Source organism: Bubalus bubalis, chromosome 10 (assembly GCF_019923935.1).
Source record: "Bubalus bubalis isolate 160015118507 breed Murrah chromosome 10, NDDB_SH_1, whole genome shotgun sequence".
Taxonomy (NCBI): domain Eukaryota; kingdom Metazoa; phylum Chordata; class Mammalia; order Artiodactyla; family Bovidae; genus Bubalus; species Bubalus bubalis.
In genome coordinates, this window is record NC_059166.1 from 78,630,656 (window position 1) to 78,648,303 (window position 17,648).

Consider the following 17,648-nt stretch of genomic DNA (forward strand, 5'->3'; position numbering starts at 1 on the left):
TAAGTGATGTGTTATTCTCAGTACGTTACATCATAATTCAAATAATGCTGATGTGTTATCTCTAATGGTAATTGTGGTAGGCAGGATAATGAACCCCACGGAGATGTCCCTGTCCTAAGCTCCAGAACACATGGATATTACTTCATGTAACAGTAGGAATTTTGCAGGTGTGATTAAATTAAGGAATTTGGGAGAGAGGAGATTATTCTGGATTTTACCTGGGTGGGCCCAGAATCATGACAGGGGTCCTTTTAAATCCAGAAGGACTTTTAAATTCCAGGGATGTGATCCCAAGAAGACTCAACCAGACTTTTCTGGCTTTGAAAGTGGAGGAAGAGGTCCATGAGCTAAGGAATGCAAGGGGCCTCTAGAAGCTGAAGAAGGCAAGGGAAAGGTTCTCCCCCAGAGCTTCCGGAAAGAAAACAGCTTTGCCAACAAACACCTGGATTTTAGCCTAGTGAGACCCATGTCAGAATTCCAGACTCCAGAACCGTAAGATAATAAATTTGTGGTGTTGTAAGCCAGGAAGTTTGTGGTGATTTTTTTCATAGCACCAGTAGGGAACAAACACAGTAGTAAGCTGGATCATTTGGTGAAAGTATGTGCTGTATTTCTCCATTGTAAAGTTACCCTTTACACTTGTAAAAAAAAAAAAAAAAGCAAACATCACCCGTGGGAGTAATACTTTGAAAATGTATGAATTTTCTCTTCCCCTGCAAAATCTCACCCAATGGCTTTAGCATCCACTGATGATCCTTGCATGAATCAGTTACTACCGTGGTGACTGCAAAACGGTGTTATTTTATCATTCTCATGTAAAGAACTTCGCTTTCTGTCCTCCGTTATTTATAAAATAAGTTTGGACTCACATTCTTTTTTTTATTTTTGTGTTTTTAGTCAATGTGTTATAATCTACTGCTGTCGTTATGCACTTAATAATTAAATTGTCCCAAATATGGCCACAATGAGTCCCTTTAAGCTTTCTCCTGTATTCTTTCAACATGTTCCTGTAAATTTCTTAGCATTTATTTGCTTTCTGACGTAAGGTAGTCCAGGCACACCCAATACTTTGTAAATAATTTGGAATATTAACATCTTTAATGCTTATATCTTTTTAAATTTCCTTGTTTAAATTGTTACATAAGAATGGGCATCCTCCACATACTTTTCTGTAACCTTTTTATTAATTTCTTTTGAAAGGTGTCCATTCTTTACATAGTTTTTTGATTATTTTATTAACTGAATTGTATTCCATTGTATAGATATTTTATCAAAGCAGTTTTATATCATTGGCCATTTAGATTATTTTCAATTTTTGCTGTTAAAGTACTACGGCAAATAACCTTGGCCTGACATAATTTGGCATTTATTTTTTATTGATTAATTGACCCACAAATGACTTACCTTATAGAGTGCCAATTTCTAGCTGGAAAATGTTATATATTGGAAAAAAAATCATGGTATCCAGCTCAAATTCAGTTCTAGTTATAATTTATGGATAACTCAGTTTTTCCCTTTGATTTCAAACTGATTCAGCTATTCTTTTTCTGTTCATTAATTTGTTGATTTGCTGAACAAATATTTACTGATGGTCTAATATATGTTAGTCACTGTGTTAGGCACAGGATGCCTGATCTTGAAGTTTAGTCTGTCAGGGTTCAAGTAAACAAGCAATTACAGTTAGTAGAGTAGTGGGTAATATTGATAAAAGAAGCATTTGATTGTACTTCAATTTAATAAGTTCATTTAATAGATCATCAATGTACCATTTATCACACATATTTTGCTGATAGGAATGTAAAATGGTACAACCACTTTGGAAAATAGCTTGGCAGTTTCTTGTAAAACTAAGTATGCACATAATATAATGACCCAGTCAGTTGTACCCTTAGGCACTTACACCAGAAAAGTGAAACCTTATGTTCACATAAAATCTGCACACAAGTGTTTATAGCAGCTTTATTCATAATAACCTAAAACTGGAAGCAACTGAAACATCCTTCAGTGGATGAATGGTTAAACTGTGGTACACCCACACAGTGAAATATTTATTTAAAAAAAGAAAAACTATTGATACCTGTAACAACTTGGATAGATCTCAAGGGAATTATGCTGAATGGTGAAAAAAAAAAAAAGAATATAAAAGGTTATATACTATAGATTCCATTTATATATATATTTTTTGAAAGTATATAGATGGGAACAGATTAGTGATTTACAGGAATTAGATGTGGTGGGAAGATGGAGGTGATGGTAAAGGGCAGGTGTGGTACCTTTGTGGGAATGATAGACTGGTCCTATATCTTATTGTGTGGTAGAAGGATCTGTACCGATGATAAAATTGTATAGAAATCACACACACATACATAAACACACAGAGGCAATGAGCTCTAAAGATTAAACCAGCACCATTTTCTGGTTTTCATAGAGTACTGTAGTTACACAAGATGTTATCTTTGGGGGATAAATAGGGGAAAACCCGGGCCTTCCCTGTACATTTTTTGCAACTTTTTATGAATCTCTAATTATTTCCTTTGAAAAACTCCCTTTTCAGCTTGAAAAAAGTGAAAGTGTTAGTTGCTTAGTCGTGGCTGACTCTTTATGACCCCATGGACTAGAGCCTGCCAGGCTCCTCTTTGTCCAAGGAATTCTCCAGGCAAGAATACTAGGGTGGGTGGCCATTCCATTCTCCAGGGTATCTTCCCAATGCAGGGATGGAACCCGGGTCTCCTGCATTGCAGGAAGATTCTTTAGCATCTGAGCCACCAGGGAAGTCCCCTTTTTAGCTTACCGCACTGTAAATTTCTTTGACTCAAATAAGTTCAAACAACAATCACCACTTAACATCACTTTGAGTTTAGGGATTCATTTCAGAATTTTAAATTATATCTTAAATAATTATCTTAGCATTATGTTATTTAAATTAGTTTTTCAGAAATTAAACTGAAAAATGAATTCTTATATTTGGGTTTATTCTAAATAATCAGCCATACGTTCTGCTCACTAACAGGCACCCAGACAGCAATTCATTGCTATATATGTCAGTATTTCTTTCTCAGTGTGCTCTGGCAGGCTCTTCCTCTTTTAAAATGACAAGAAAATTTCCCCCTCCTCTTTAGACACGATTTCTACCTCCTCTTTATAACAGGCTGCGAAAAGCCCTGAACCTAGGTGGACCCACAAAAGAAGCTGTTTGCATTCTCCTCAAAACTCAAGATAGTTATCTATAATATTCTGGACCAATGACCCCAGTTGTGAAAAAGACCCTCTGCCTTCAACACTGTTAAACAGTGAACTCTAATCTGCATCTTTAGGCGCAAGTTAACTTTCCAACAGACCTCCCAGAGGTAGTATTTCCCTCCTATGGAACTCCTGTGTCTCAACCAGCCTAAGGCAGATGTGTGAAAGCAGATATGTTTTTCTCTTTGTGCTAGAAAAAGCAGGATTGGTTTTACCACTAGAGAATGAACTGTCTTAGTGCTGGTAGATTAAATTTACTACCCAGTAAAAAAATCCCCTCAACTCCTTTCCAGAGAATACTCCCAAAGAAGTTTCAGGTCTTTGTGTGGTTGTGAGCTCATTCCTTACCAGGGGGGTTTTCATTTTGACAAAGGCTGCAGCAGTATTTGCCTCTGTTTCTGGAATTCCCGTTTCATGAGAGGTTACTAGTATTGTGGTTAGAAGCAGATGCACTGGTCATACTTCATTACAAAACTATTCTTGGATAGCTATGTAAGAAAAATACAGAACACATTTGCAGTAATGGTTGCTATTATTTGCTGATGTTCCCTTAGCTGTGGAATTCCTACTCACTCCTCTGAAAAGTCCCTTGGGAGAACACCTGATGCCTGAACTCCGGGATAGGGGTCCCACTATCCCATTCCTACCCTGAGGGGTAAAAAAGAGGCTGGCAAGCAACTCTTTTCTTCCTTTAAGGGCTGAAAAAAATCTCTGCTTCTATTTGCTCCAAAGTCTCATCATACAGGGTTCTTTACCCCAGGAAAAACGACATGACAGTTCTACCTAAATTGTTCTAGAATGGCCTCTACCCTGCAATAGAGATGGGAAAGTCTGTTTTCATATTTAATCGAGGCCCTCAAAGACATAAAATCAGTGTTGCCTTATAATTTCTCATCATCTCAGTGTTTACCAAGCACTTTCTATTACCCAAGTACAGTGAGGAGTGCTAAGGGTATAATTTAAAAAAAAACAAACAACAAAAACTTCTTATAATAATGTATATTGCTGTAAAAATACCTTTCTTGGAAGTCATGTTCCAGAATTTAGTCTAAACATCATTCATGGATTATCTCATGTAATTCCTATTGTTTTTGCTGTTGTTTAGTTGCTAAATTGTGTCCGACTCTGGACTGTGAGGAGATCCAACCAGTCAATCTTAAAGGAAATCAGTCCTGAATATTCATTGGAAGGATTGATGCTGAAGCTGAAACTCCAATACTTTGGCCACCTGATTCGAAGAACTGACTCATTGGGAAAGACCCTGATGCTGGGAAAGATTGAAGGTGGGAGGAGAAGGGGTGACAGAGGATGGTTGGATGGTATCACTGACACAATGGACATGAGTTTGAGTAAGCTCCGGGAGTTGGTGATGGACAGGGAGGCCTGGCGTGCCGCCGTCCATGGGATCTTAAAGAGTCAGACACAACTGAGTGACTGAACTTGTGACTCAGTGGACTGTAGCCTGTCAGGTTCTTTTGTCCATGAGATTTGCCAGGCAAGAATACTGGAGTGGGTTGCCATTTCCTTCTGCAGGGTGTTTTTCTGACCCAGGGACTGAACCTGCTTCTCCTGCACTGATAGGCGGATTCTTTACCACTGAGCAACCTGGGAAGCCCTTAATCCCTGTGTGTGCTGTGCTGTGCTTAGAAGCTCAGTTGTTTCCCACTCTTTGTGACTCCATGGACTGTAGCTCGCCAGGGTCCTCTGTCCAAAGGGATTCTCCAGGCAAGAACACTGGAGTGGGTTGCCATGCCCTCCTCCAGCAGATCTTCCCAACCCAGGGATCAAACCCAAGTTTCCCACATTGCAGGTGGATTCTTTACCATCTGAGCCACCAGGGAAGCCCTATATCAATCCTGATATTTGTTACTATTATCATCTGCCTTTTACAGATAACAGCAACAGAGGTTAAATTATTTACCCAAGTTCAGCATGTGATGGAGCTGAAGTCTGAAGCCAGAGCCTGAACTCTTAGAGATTACCCTGTTAAGAAGTACACATTCTACTGAGGTTTGATTTGTACTGTACTAAGATTTCCCAAAGAAGTTTATATACTATATCTTTTATCTCAATTAAAATTTCACTTTCTATTTAGAGCAGTGCTGTCCAAAAGGATTTCTTGAAATAACGGAAATTTCTATTCTCTGCTGTCCAATGAGTCTTCTCTAGCCGCGCGTAGCTCTTTAGCACTTGAAATGTGGCTAGTGGAATGAAAAACTACATTTTAAATTTAGTTTAAATTTAAATAGGCACATGTGGCTAGTGGGAACTGTATGAGACAGCACAGACCTACAGCGTAAGGAAATGGTTTATTTCTTTGGATTTCTCTGTAAAGACAAGGCTTAGGCAAATCAGTAAACGTTGAGTAAATGAAAAAACAATAGTTAAGGGGGAATTTTCTTCCTCTTTAAACTGAAGGGCAGAAGTCTTTATTCTACTGAAACTTTCACTGTAATGAAATGTTATAATAAACAGGTGATATAGCCTGTAGTTCTAGAGCAGTTCATGAAGATAGTAAAGAGGATCCTTAAATTAGAAGCAATGTTTTTGAAAGGCAGAGAAACATTTTATAATTGATGGTTAGTACTTCTAAAATATGTTTGTCTAATAAGATTGCTGTTTTTTTCTTGACAAAATCTGGGGTCCATAGAGAGAAAAACAAAAGGGGACTCTTGGTGGAAGGTTGGAAACAGTCCAGAATTGCAACTCAAGGGACATTTCCTGCACAAACTACAATCTAAAGCAGACCTCTTAACAAATGTTGTTAAGAGTAAGCAACTGCCAAACCTCACTGGGTGACTTCATTCTTTCACTTATTCATCACATATATACATATGTTAAGTCAAGTTGTTCTGAATATGGGGCAAAATATCATGAATAATAATAGGTACTTTTGAAAATAAAATGGGGCTCTCGATCAAATCAGTCTCTGGATGTAACCGAGGCTTGTGGCCTGTGTTTCCTGACTCATACACAACGCAGGTCCTACCCCGCTGGATGTCTACGTACTTAGAAGAATTCATCTCAAAAGTTTTATCACGATTTTACCACAGCTTGTACTGCTATGGAACGTGTCTTTGCCAGTTTTTACATTAATCTTAGATTTCAAAAACATCAAAGAAGTGTGAGAGCCTCTCAGTTTCTCTGGAGGTCCCAAACCTCTTCCGATTCAATGAAATCAGCTCTTTAAATTGCAGGAGCCTTATTTTCCCTTGGAAATCATTTACAAATAACATAATGCCTAAAGAAAGAAAAAAAGAGGAACATTTCCAATTCCTCACATCCAAAGCAAAAAGATGTAAACCCGAGGTCCAGTTTTATACATGCTCAGTGCAGAATTGGGTAATTATTCCATATTTTGCAAGACAGTATAATGTGACCAGTTGCACTGAAATTCCAAAGCCATCTCTGTGAAATGCTTCGCTTGTCTTTCATGAGAGGCTGTTACAGCATAAGCAGCAACAACAAGCCAGCGGAGGCTGCTATCTCTTGGGCCTGTGTGTTTGGCTTCTGACACACCAGTGTTATCGCACCAGCTGCAGGCTCCACCATTAAGTCTTTTCCTTACGTAAGGGTCAATTTCACGGCCAAATCCTCCTAGTCATCTTGCAGTGCTGGTCATGGGACCTTAGAAGGAACAGCTCCCCAATGGGGATGGGAAGCTCACAGGCACTGGCCCGCAGCTGATGCCAAGCTTCCCAACCCAGGCTCCCTCGGGTCTTTGCCAAGAGTCAGCCTGGAGGGCTCAACTGCTCGGTCCCCACTGCTGCAATGACAGCAATTTGGCAGCACCCCGGATGCTGTGCGGAGGATGGGAGCGGGAGGGGGGAGGACATGGGGGCCCCTCTGCGAAACACAACGCCGGAAAGGACAGAAGGATGAATTTACTGTGACCCGCGGTCCCCGAGCTACAAGGAACCTCAAGGTTTTTATGCTCGAGAGACACGAACTCGAGCTCTGCTCTCAAAGCCGTATTCATACTGAGTGTAGTGGCCAGCAGTAGGGGATTACCCGCCCGGGTTGAGGTAAGAAGACCTTCTTAGGTTCCGCCGCCGGCCGGCCAGCCGCGGGAAGCGCCACGAGCTCGCTCCCGGGAGGCGTCACAAAGGGCCGCGGCCTACGGAGGCCGCGCGCGCAGCTCTCCGGGGCGGAGCCGCCGGGCCGGGGCAGGGGCTGCGCCCGGGCCGCCGAGGCTGCCAGCCGTCGCGGGTGCCCCCAGCCTCCCAGCCCGGAGATCGCCGGGGCGGGGAGGATGCAGCAGCTGCAGCCCAAGCGACCGAGCCAAACCGCCGAGCTCCCCGGCCCCCGTCGCGGCGGAGGGGCGCCGAGCGTGGCGCGGACCGGGCGGAGCTAGAGGCGGGCGTCTGCACCGCGTCGTTCCACCCGCAGCTCCCCGCCTCCGGCCGGGCCCGGCAGCCTGTCGCGGCAGATGTCCTGACTCGCGGGCGTACCCGCAGGGTTGGCTAGGCGCCGCGCGAAGGGGAGAGGCCTGAGGAGTCCCGGCGGCACTGGCCGTCGCGTCCACTAGCACAGGACGCTGGTCCCGCGGGGCGCGCGCCTGGGCGCTCCTCCCCTCTGCCCCAGCTTCGCGTCACCTCGCGGTCCTCCCCCGACCCCTCCTCCCACCCACCCCGGAGGATGCGCTCCCCCGCGCCCAGCGGCAGAGGCCACCGCTCCCAGAAATGCGAGCTCCCGACGCCCTTCTCCGGGACCCGAGGAGCCGGCGCCCCCGCCCTGTAGTAGGTAGGTGGCGAGGCGGGGACCAGCCCTGGCCGCCACCCGCGGCTGATGCTGCCGCTGCGGAGGGGCGGGGGGCCGGGGCCGGGACCCGCGAAACTTGCCTCCCGCCGGAGCTCGGTGCGGCGCTCGGAGGTGTTCTAATGGCGCTGGGCGCAGCACCCCCACCGTTAACCTGACAGCCTCCTCTTGAGCTCGGGAGGCCGAGCGGTGGCGAAGGAGAGCGTGACCCTTCCCCGTCCAGCCCCTGGGCCCGGAGGGGCCCGCGCTGCTTGCAGGGGCGGGGAGGATGGATTGGTGTGAGGATTAGTGGGGGATGGAGGGAGGGAGCATCGCCGAATTTTCAGCAACTCAGGTGGATAAATGTCACCGTATTTTTTCGGCCTGATGAACAGATGCCTTCCTGTTTTCTCCCAATGTGCAGCCACGCAGAGTTATTCTAGCGGCAGGTAGAAATCACTCAGGATTTTGATGTATTTCGGAGCTAGCTGATTGATACGTGAAATTGACGTCTCAGATTCTTAGTCATTTAGGGCCAGTTGGAGAAGGCCCCTTTAGAAATCAGATATTCAGGAGCTAGATGAGGCTGGGGAATTCTCGTGCTGCCTACTTGGGAGCGAGCCTTCAGCTTTCATGAAGAGATGTGTTTGGGAGCATGGCAAGTTTGATACAGGTGTAGGGAGTTTAGAATCTGCTGGAAAGATGCTCGGAGTCGGCCAGCAGAGGCAGCCTTGGGCGCAGCCTAGCTTCCAGCTAGATGTTAATAAGGTTTGTACTTTTGAGAAACTGGCTATAAATTGTTTCTTCTCTCCCAAGTGTAAATTTCGTACATCAGAACGAACGATAACCTTTTGGCAAGATTATCTCTCCAAAGGCTATCATTTTTAAATTTCGTATTAAGCAGTAAAGTTTAGAGTCTGGGAAAGTGGATCATTGTACGCTCCGATTTTATTAACGTATTAAGGTTGAGAGCTCCAGGAGGACAGAGACTTCCTCTTGTTCAGTGTCCTAATCCCCTGGTCTGATGCATAATAGGTGCTCATGGGTTATTTGTTGAAATGAGCTGTGTTTCAGGCTTCATCTAAAGACAGTTTAGTTTTAAAACATATTTGTTTACCCTATGGTGGTTGAAGCTTAACTGTATTTTTAAAATTAATTCTTTGCATAAATAGTCAAAATCAGTTATCTCAACATTTAAGTTGAATTTTGACACTGGGACTTCCCCAGTGGCTCAGATGGTAAAGCGTCTGCCTACAACGCGGGAGACCTGGGTTCCATCCCTGGGTTGGGAAAATCTCCTGGAGAAGGAAATGGCAACCCACTCCAGTATTCTTGCCTGGAAAATCCCATGGATGGAGGAACCTGGTAGGCTACAGTCCATGGGGTCGCAAAGAGTCGGACATGACTGAGCAACATTTACTTTTACTTTGACATTTTTAGGACCATATGTTTTCCTTCTTTAATGTGTTGTTAAATAAGGTAATTCTCCCCAAGTGCTAATATAAGTTAATTTTATTTTTAAGCTTGCACATTTTTTCTAATGGGTAATCAGACCTATTTTAATTAAACTCTAAAACACAATTAAAAAGTGCAACTTGTGTAAAGGAAATTTCAGGTTACTCCAGGAATAACAGTGATTTGGTTAATAAGTGACATATTAACTTATTTTAGGGTTGAGTTGTTGTGGTTGACCTAATTATAATGTATTTATTACAGGTAAAGGTGAAAATAAAACATTTAGAAGAGTCTGTGATTCCTGAATGATTCAAAATACATGATATAGATACACATTTTCAACAGTATGGGTTTCCCTCAGTATATAAACATATCAGTTTTCAAGTTTGAGAACTAAAGTGGTTGTGAAATCGAGGGTTTGGAAGGTTTGTTTCCTTTCTCCTTTTTAATTTTATGTTATCTTGAAATCATCAAGGATAACTGCATTACATTTCATTTGCTTTATTTTTGCACTATGGTATTTCCAGTTTTGTTTTTGTTTTTCCATTATGTAAGTTTTTATGAGTCAGTATTAACCTTTTTTCACTTTGTTTAACAAAAGTATCTGGGAATGATCCAGTCACTTATTATCTTTCCTTTTTCTTCTTTTCCTTTTTTATCATTTTAATACTCTTCACCATCCTTATTACATCAGATCAGATCAGATCAGATCAGTCGCTCAGTCGTGTCCGACTCTTTGCGACCCCATGAATCGCAGCCTTATTTCCACCAAAGTATGGTAAGCCCTAGTTTATTACTATTGCTCCTCCAGCCTACTTGGGCTCTTGTTAGATGGTGAGGAAATAACACTTTTATGTAAAAGGTGGCGAGACTGGGCGAACCAACAGTAGGAGGGAGCTTATGAAAAATACGTTGTGATTTATTTGAACAGAGCAAAAATTCTCTCATGACATAAAGATAGCTACATTTTATGCATGTTAAATTTGTAGTCAAGGATATTGAGCAGTTAATTTATATCATTCTTCTTTGCTCATTCTAAACTTCTTAAAAGAACCCTCCCCTGCAGTTACATTAAACTCTCTTTGTTGCAGATAGCTTGATTGTGCTGGCACTCTTGGCCTTGGAAACAGTTCCTAATGTCAGAATGAAAGAGGCATTTTTCTCTCTCAGACCTGCATCCCAGTGCACAGCGCCTCTGCAATTGAATGACTCACTACCTGGGTCCTGACCACTGAGCCCCCAGCACCTTGCCTCCACATGCACCACTGGAATTCAATCCTAAGACCTGGATTTATTCTATCTTATTTTTCTATATCTTTCCTAAGGTTTTATTACCAAAACCCCTGTCCCTTCCTTGCTAAATGTCGCTTGTGTGCGTGCATCCTAAGTAGCTTCAGTTGTGTCCAACTCTTTGCGACCCCATGGCCTGTAGCCATCCAGGCTCCTCTGTCCATGGAATTCTCCAGGCGAGAATACTGGAGTGGGTTGCTATGCCCTCCTTCAGATCTTCACAACCCAGAGATGGAACCCACATCTCCTTTGCCACCTGCATTGGCAAATGGGTTCTTTACCCGTAGGGACTGCTGGGAAGCCTGCTAAATGTCCTTACTGTCCTTTTTTTAAAATCCCAATCCATAATTTTGTTATTGTTTACATCCGGTAACATCCACTCAATTCACCTATGTTAGAACGAGCATTGTTATGGTGGCAGAAAAAGCAGAGAAAAGAAAATTTATATAATCTTGAGTTTCAAATATGGGGAACTAGTGGATGAAGAATAATTGTTGTATACTAATCTCCCTTTAATAGTGATATAGAGTTCTGGGGACTATGACTTGTCTGCTCATAAATTTGATCAGAAGCTTATATGAGAGAAATGTATATATAGAGAGCTGGCTGAACAAAGGCTGTGATGTCCACCCATTCCCCTCCAGTCCTAGGTGTTAGGCCAGGTGTGTAGCCAGATCTTCAGAAACTGTGTACTCGGTTTACTTTGTTTTGCATTCTTTGCACCCCTCCCCCCAAATTGTGCTCACAAGGAAGCGTTCTGTTAATAAAGACAGTCACAAGAAACCTACTGTTAAGTTACTTAAGAGATGGGGTTATTAAGATCATAGTTCATTTTACAGCTCCTATTTGAAGACTCATGCAAGAAATTCCATTCAACTCTAAATGCCAAAGAAAAGCTTTACCTCCGCTGAATAATTATTGAGTGTCCTTTTTTCTCTTCATCATGCAGAACTAGAATTAGGTAATCGATTAAGTTTCCCTTTCTGCTTTGCAACTAGGAAACGCAGAGTCAAATTTGCAACTTAATTTTAATAACCCTGTAAAAACCTATGAGCTAATATTGATGATCTAACTCTCCCTTTGGTCTTGAGTTTCTGTTCTACCTTTTTTTCTTATTCTGATTTTTTTACCTAATAGAGTTTCCCATTTTATTGAATTTATTATTTTAAGCTGACTCACAGCATCTTTTGTAGAACAAGTCAAAATATAAAACATAAAAGCAATGAATGGAAACATTTGCAGAATTGATCTTTGGACACAGTATGTTTTGATTAATAAGTTTAATAGGTACCATTAACTATGCTTTGAACAAGTATTGCAAGTTTAGTATATTTGAGCTTTACGGCCAAATGGGAAACAAATGGGAAATAAAAACTTATTTAGTTTTGCAAAGCTGAGATCCACTTATTTTTTAACTATTAAATTTATGTCTGCTATTGGCTAATTTAAAATTGGTCAAACCATTCACTTTAAGTCAGTTATTTCTGGAGTACCTGCTTTATATGCTGTTATCAGGCTGAATAGGAGATTCATTCTATTTAAAAAAAAAAAAAAGCTAATATAGGCTAAAGGGTTAGCCTATATTAGTTTAACACCACACTGGACCTCACATCTGATCTCTCTCACATCAGTAATTTATTTGATTCATCTTTGTTTTTAGTAAATCATAGAGATTCTTATTTGAGCTCTTATCTTAAAATTGAGAAGATTGAGCTCCCTGAGTTAATTGATCAGAGTTTCTTCATTCTGGTATTTTGACAACTACTTGTTAAGTTGGTTGAATGTAACCAGGGAAATAGTTGTTTATTTACATCTGTATGGTGTCCACTTCAGTTTCATACATTTATCACCCCGGTCAACAGAGAGACTGGCCCTTCTCAAGGGACAATCATGGGTGCAGTCCAGGAGCCTTTGAGGTAAAAATAATCTGAATTCAGAAGCGCAACTTGAAACACTGAGAGGGGGTTTGGAGAGAAAAAATCAAATTTTTAAATAGAGGCATCCCATTACGATAAGCGCCATGTCTTTTTAAAAAACGTTTTATTTTTATAGTAGGCATTACCTTCGTGTGATTCAAAAGGTACAAATGGGTAAACAGTGGGAAGGATGCCCTCTCATTCTCTTTCTTGGTTTCCCGCCTCCCTTGTCCACTGGCAACCAGTGTTATCAGTTAATTGAGAATCCTACCGGAGACACTCTGTGCATACTTTGATACAAGCAAACGTGAATATTCAGCCTGCTTGTTTTGTCTCCTAATCATTTCTCTGATTCCCTTCTCTCCATTCCCACTGCTCTTGTTGGGCTCCTGAGATGCTTTGGACTGTTGCCTGCACTTCACTTTCGCCTTCGTTTCAGCCTTGTACACATCCATTTTCATTCTGCTAAAGGATCCCAGTCTGCACAGAAAGGAGTCCAGCATGACTCAGCCTGGTCTTGTGGCCCCTGAGGAATTCATCTCTTGTCCCCTCCCTGTCATGCATTTGGCACACAGTTTTTCTTAACTCATCTCCCCATCCCCAATCAGGGATACTTAAAAAAAAATCTGATGAAAGCTCGTGGTCTCATCAGACACTGAACACACTGCTTTGCCTCTGTGTCCTTGTTTACAGACCCCGAGTTCAGAATCTCTATTTTGGTAACACAGAACTTTCTGTCACTTCCTGTGCATGCATTGCATATGATTTTTCTTCTCCAGGCCATTTCCTCTGCGTGGAACCCTTGTCCTACTATTTTCATTAGCAGGCCACACTCAGTTCTGGTGTCATCTCTACGGACCATTCTTGGTATGGACCATTCTTGGTTGAGATTCCAGAAACTCACGGAGCCTTCTATATGTAGTGTAGCAAGTAGGCGTCCATACTGGGAACAGGCATTTCTCATCAATAGCACAACTGCCTTGCTAGTAGAAAAATAATTGTGATTTTGGATAACATGCTCTCATGGGTCCAAAAAAAAAAAAAAAAAAATTGAACGTTGAAGCTTTATTTAACTGGTCATCTCTCCTCTACTACTCATTGCCCAACGCTCAGTAAAATACATGTCCATATGATTTATTTTCTTTAGCATCCCTACTTACTTTACTAATTTTCAAACTTTGTGTTAACACTCATTTAAAAAAAAACCTCCATATTTATTATGTCCCTGAGAGAGAGAGTGTGTGTGTGCGTGTGTGTGTGTGTGTGTGTATTGCCTCTGCCTCTGTAGCTGGTACATAAAGGAGTGAAACTCTCCATGTATGGGGTTACCCTTAAAAAATTGAAAGTATTAACCATCAGTCCTGATAGATGACATGAACCGTCTGGAGACAGTAGCTCATCCTAAGAAGTGACTCCTAAGTATGCAAATGTGGTATTTTTCTTTCCAAGCCAGGTAATCAGAGAGTGTCCTAGGTGCTCAGTTTTATTGCAGAGTGCCTGTCATGAGGTAAATTGTTAACTGATTAACAGAGGGTTTAGCGGGTAAGAATTTAATAGCTCTGGTTCCCCACTGTTCCAGTAGAATCCTCTGACTAGTGGATGATTCTGATCACCAACCGTGCTAGCCATGTAGAAGATAGGATAAATTTGTGAGACTGCTCCGTAGGTGTGAGATCCCTGTAGAGCTTTCATTTTCCTTCTGTAATTCTGACCTCACTAAGCAAACATCCCTGGTGGCTCAGATGGTAAAGAATCTGCCTGCAGCGCAGGGGACCCAAGTTCAATCCCTAGGTCAGGAATGATCCCCTGGAGAGGAGAATGGCATCCCACTCCAGTATTCTTGCCTGGAGAATTCAATGGACAGAGAAGCCTGGCGGGTACAGTCCATGGGGCTGCAAAGAATCAGACACGACTGAGCAACTTACACACACACATAAGCAAACATCAGGTTTACTGATTTGTGTTCCCAGATATGTTGATACGAGAAATTGAGTGTCTCGAGTACCATTAATGACTGTGCCAGCCTTCGGATAAGTACAGCCCCTGCTGTGTGGAATAAAGCACAGTTTCAGGCTGTTAGTGTGTTGGGAGAGCCTGCTCAGTCCTTATGGCCCCAGGTGTTTACAGCTGAGCCTTCAGCCCTGGGTCCCGGTGATTCCCCTGAGGTACTTGCCTATCTATAGGCTCCCACTGAAACAGCTAGTTAGCAACCCTCTGGTATCTTTTAAAATAGTTTCAATTGAACACACTTTACTAAGCATTCTAGGAAGGAATCATTTGAGTCCATTTGGGCTGCTATAACAAAATTTAAGCAGCAGAAATTTATTACTCAGTTCTGGAGGCTGGAAGTTGGAGATCAGGGTGCCAACATGATCAGGTTCTAGTGAGAGCCCTCTTGGAGTTGTAGACTCAGGGCCTTCTTGTTTGTGTCCTAACATGGTGGAAGGGGATCCCTCATGATCTAATCACCTCCTCAGTGCCCTCCCTCATACCATCACCTAGAGCATTAGGTTTTCAGTGTATGAATTTGGGGGTGGGGATGGGGGACATAAACCATCTACATAGTGGGAATAGAAAGCTCACAAAACAGGAACTACAAATGGCCAAAACATGAAAAAATATTCACCTTCATTGCATCAAAGAAATGCAGATTATAATTAGATTGTAGAAGTCCATAACAATGATGAGGTTGGGTCATTTCCCTTTCCACAGGTAAGAGGTTAGATGGGGGTATTATGCCTTTGATGGAGAGCAGTTCAGCTTATAGACTCCCTTGGTCCCTGTGATTCTGTTCTGTTGCTGTTACTCGCTAAGTCGTGTCCGACTCTGCGCCCCTATGGACCTTAGCCCACCAGGCTCCTCTGTTCATGGGATTTTCCAGGCAAGAATACTGGAATGGATTGCCATGATTCTGTTCTGAGTGCATCCTTAAAAAAATGAGAGATGAAGCTTAGTTTCAGTGAGAAGCACATTGTCTCTGGGAGGTACGTGGTATGGTAGATGGGTTAAGAGTGAGGATGCTGGAGCCAGTTTCCTGGCTTAAAGTTCTTTTTCACCGTTTATCAGGTAGGTGAACTTAGGCAAGTTAATTTCTCTTTGATTTTCTCATCTGTGAAATGAAGATAATAATAGCATCCACCTCTCACATTGTATTGAGAATTAGCTAATAAGTTAATATATATAAAGTACTTGAAATTCTGTCACAGAATAAGCAACTATATAAGTCTTAGTTCATTAGCAAGGTTGATATTGTAAAAATTGGAGTTTTTTTAAGAGATAGTATACCAAACTGTCAGAGAAGGCAGTGGCACCCCATTTCAGTACTCTTGCCTGGAGAATCCCAGGGATGGGGGAGCCTGGTGGGCTGCCGTCTGTGGGGTCGCACAGAGTCGGACACGACTGAAGTGACTTAGCATAGCATACCAAACTGTATATACAAAAAGACCCTAATTTGCTTCATAAATGCAGTTGCATAGCAGAAAAGACGGAAGTGACAAAACATTCAGACTTTTGTGCCCAGTAATGGTATATAGCAATTTCCATTTACACATTTTATTTGTGAAATATTTCACATTTATTTATCATAAGTATTATAATGATATTGCTAGAAATAATTGAAATTAATATATCATAGGACTTATATTCTTGAGTTTTCTTTATAAAATGCATATTCATTTTGACATATTTTACTTTCTCTTCCTCTTTTCAAAGCTGCTAATATTTCACTTCCTCCACATGTTCACCCACACGCCATCTGCTTGATATTTTCTTGCATTTAGCTTGCTTGCTTGTTTTATGTATAGATCAGCCTCAAGGCTAGTTCTTCAAGAATAAGTAGACCAAGTGAAATGATTTATGAGATAGATATTCATGGTGGTGGCTTTCTCATGGAAACTTAAGCCAGAGAATGCTTATGCAATGATGGCATTGTATCCTGGCATTATATCATCTCCACATTTTGGGCACCCAACCTTATCTCCTTAGCCCCACCTGCATACATTCAGCAAGTTAGTAGGATTAGAAGGCTTCTCAGTAACCCTGACAACCATGTGGTAATTCCTGCCTTCAGGCTTTTGACTGCCTGCTGTATCTGAATTTCCTCATACATTTCTTTCTTGAAAGCCAGTATTCTGTACCAGGTTGATACTTAATTCCATCAACACTTTCTAGGACATCTACTCTACCCCTAATTTCATTTTCTTTCTGCGCTTAATGATTTGTACTACAAATTAAATACAGATTTGCTTTATAGCTTATAGCTCACCCCAGTGACTTAGCAGTAAAGAACCTGCTTGCAATGCAGGAGACCTAGGTTTGATTCCTGGCTCTGGAAGATCCCCTGGAGAAGAGAATTGCTTCCCACTCCAGTATTCTTTGGAAAAGGAGATGGCACCCCACTCCAGTACTCTTGCCTGGAAATCCCATGGATGAAGGAACCTGGTAGGTTGCAGTCCATGGGGTCGCTAGAAGTTGGGCATGACTGAGCGACTTCACTTTCACTTTTCACTTTCAGGCATTGGAGAAGGAAATGGCAACCCACTCCAGTGTTCTTGCCTGGAGAATCCCAGGGACGGGGGAGCCTGGTGGGCTGCTGTCTATGGGGTCACACAGAGTCGGACACGACTGAAGTGACTTAGCAGCAGCAGCAGCCAGTATTCTTGCCTGGAGAATTCCATGGACAGAGGAGCCTGGTAGGCTACAGCCCATGGGGTCGCAAAGAGTCGGACATGAGTGAGTGGTTAATACTTCCACATTTATCAGCTTACCGTAGAACTAAGCTATAAAGCAAAGTGAAAGTGCTAGAGGAACTTGGTGGGCTACTTTCCATGGGATCACAAAGAGTTGAACACAACTGAGCAACTAACACTTTCAGATTCTTTACTGTCTGAACCACAAGGAAAGCCCTAAGGGCTACAAGGAAACCCCTAAGCTGATAAGGGGTTGTGTTTTATAATACTCCATGCCCTTCAGGTTTCTAGCAAAATGTTGTCCACATGCACACAGATGGAA

At 42.2% G+C, this 17,648-nt stretch overlaps 1 protein-coding gene across 4 annotated transcripts in view; it reads left to right on the plus strand.

Moving 5' to 3' along the window:
- Positions 1-6,876: 6,876 nt before the first annotated feature.
- NCOA7 (nuclear receptor coactivator 7) overlaps positions 6,877-17,648 on the plus strand; it is a 159,023-nt gene continuing 148,251 nt past the window's right edge. Inside the window, exon 1 of one of the 4 annotated variants that reach the window (XM_006042573.4) lies at positions 6,877-7,265. The gene's annotated coding sequence lies outside the window, so the exon portion shown is untranslated. Of the gene's footprint in view, positions 7,266-7,564; positions 7,984-17,648 lie in introns of those variants that run through there. The other 3 variants (XM_006042574.4, XM_006042572.4, XM_006042575.4) reach the window with 3 other exon arrangements.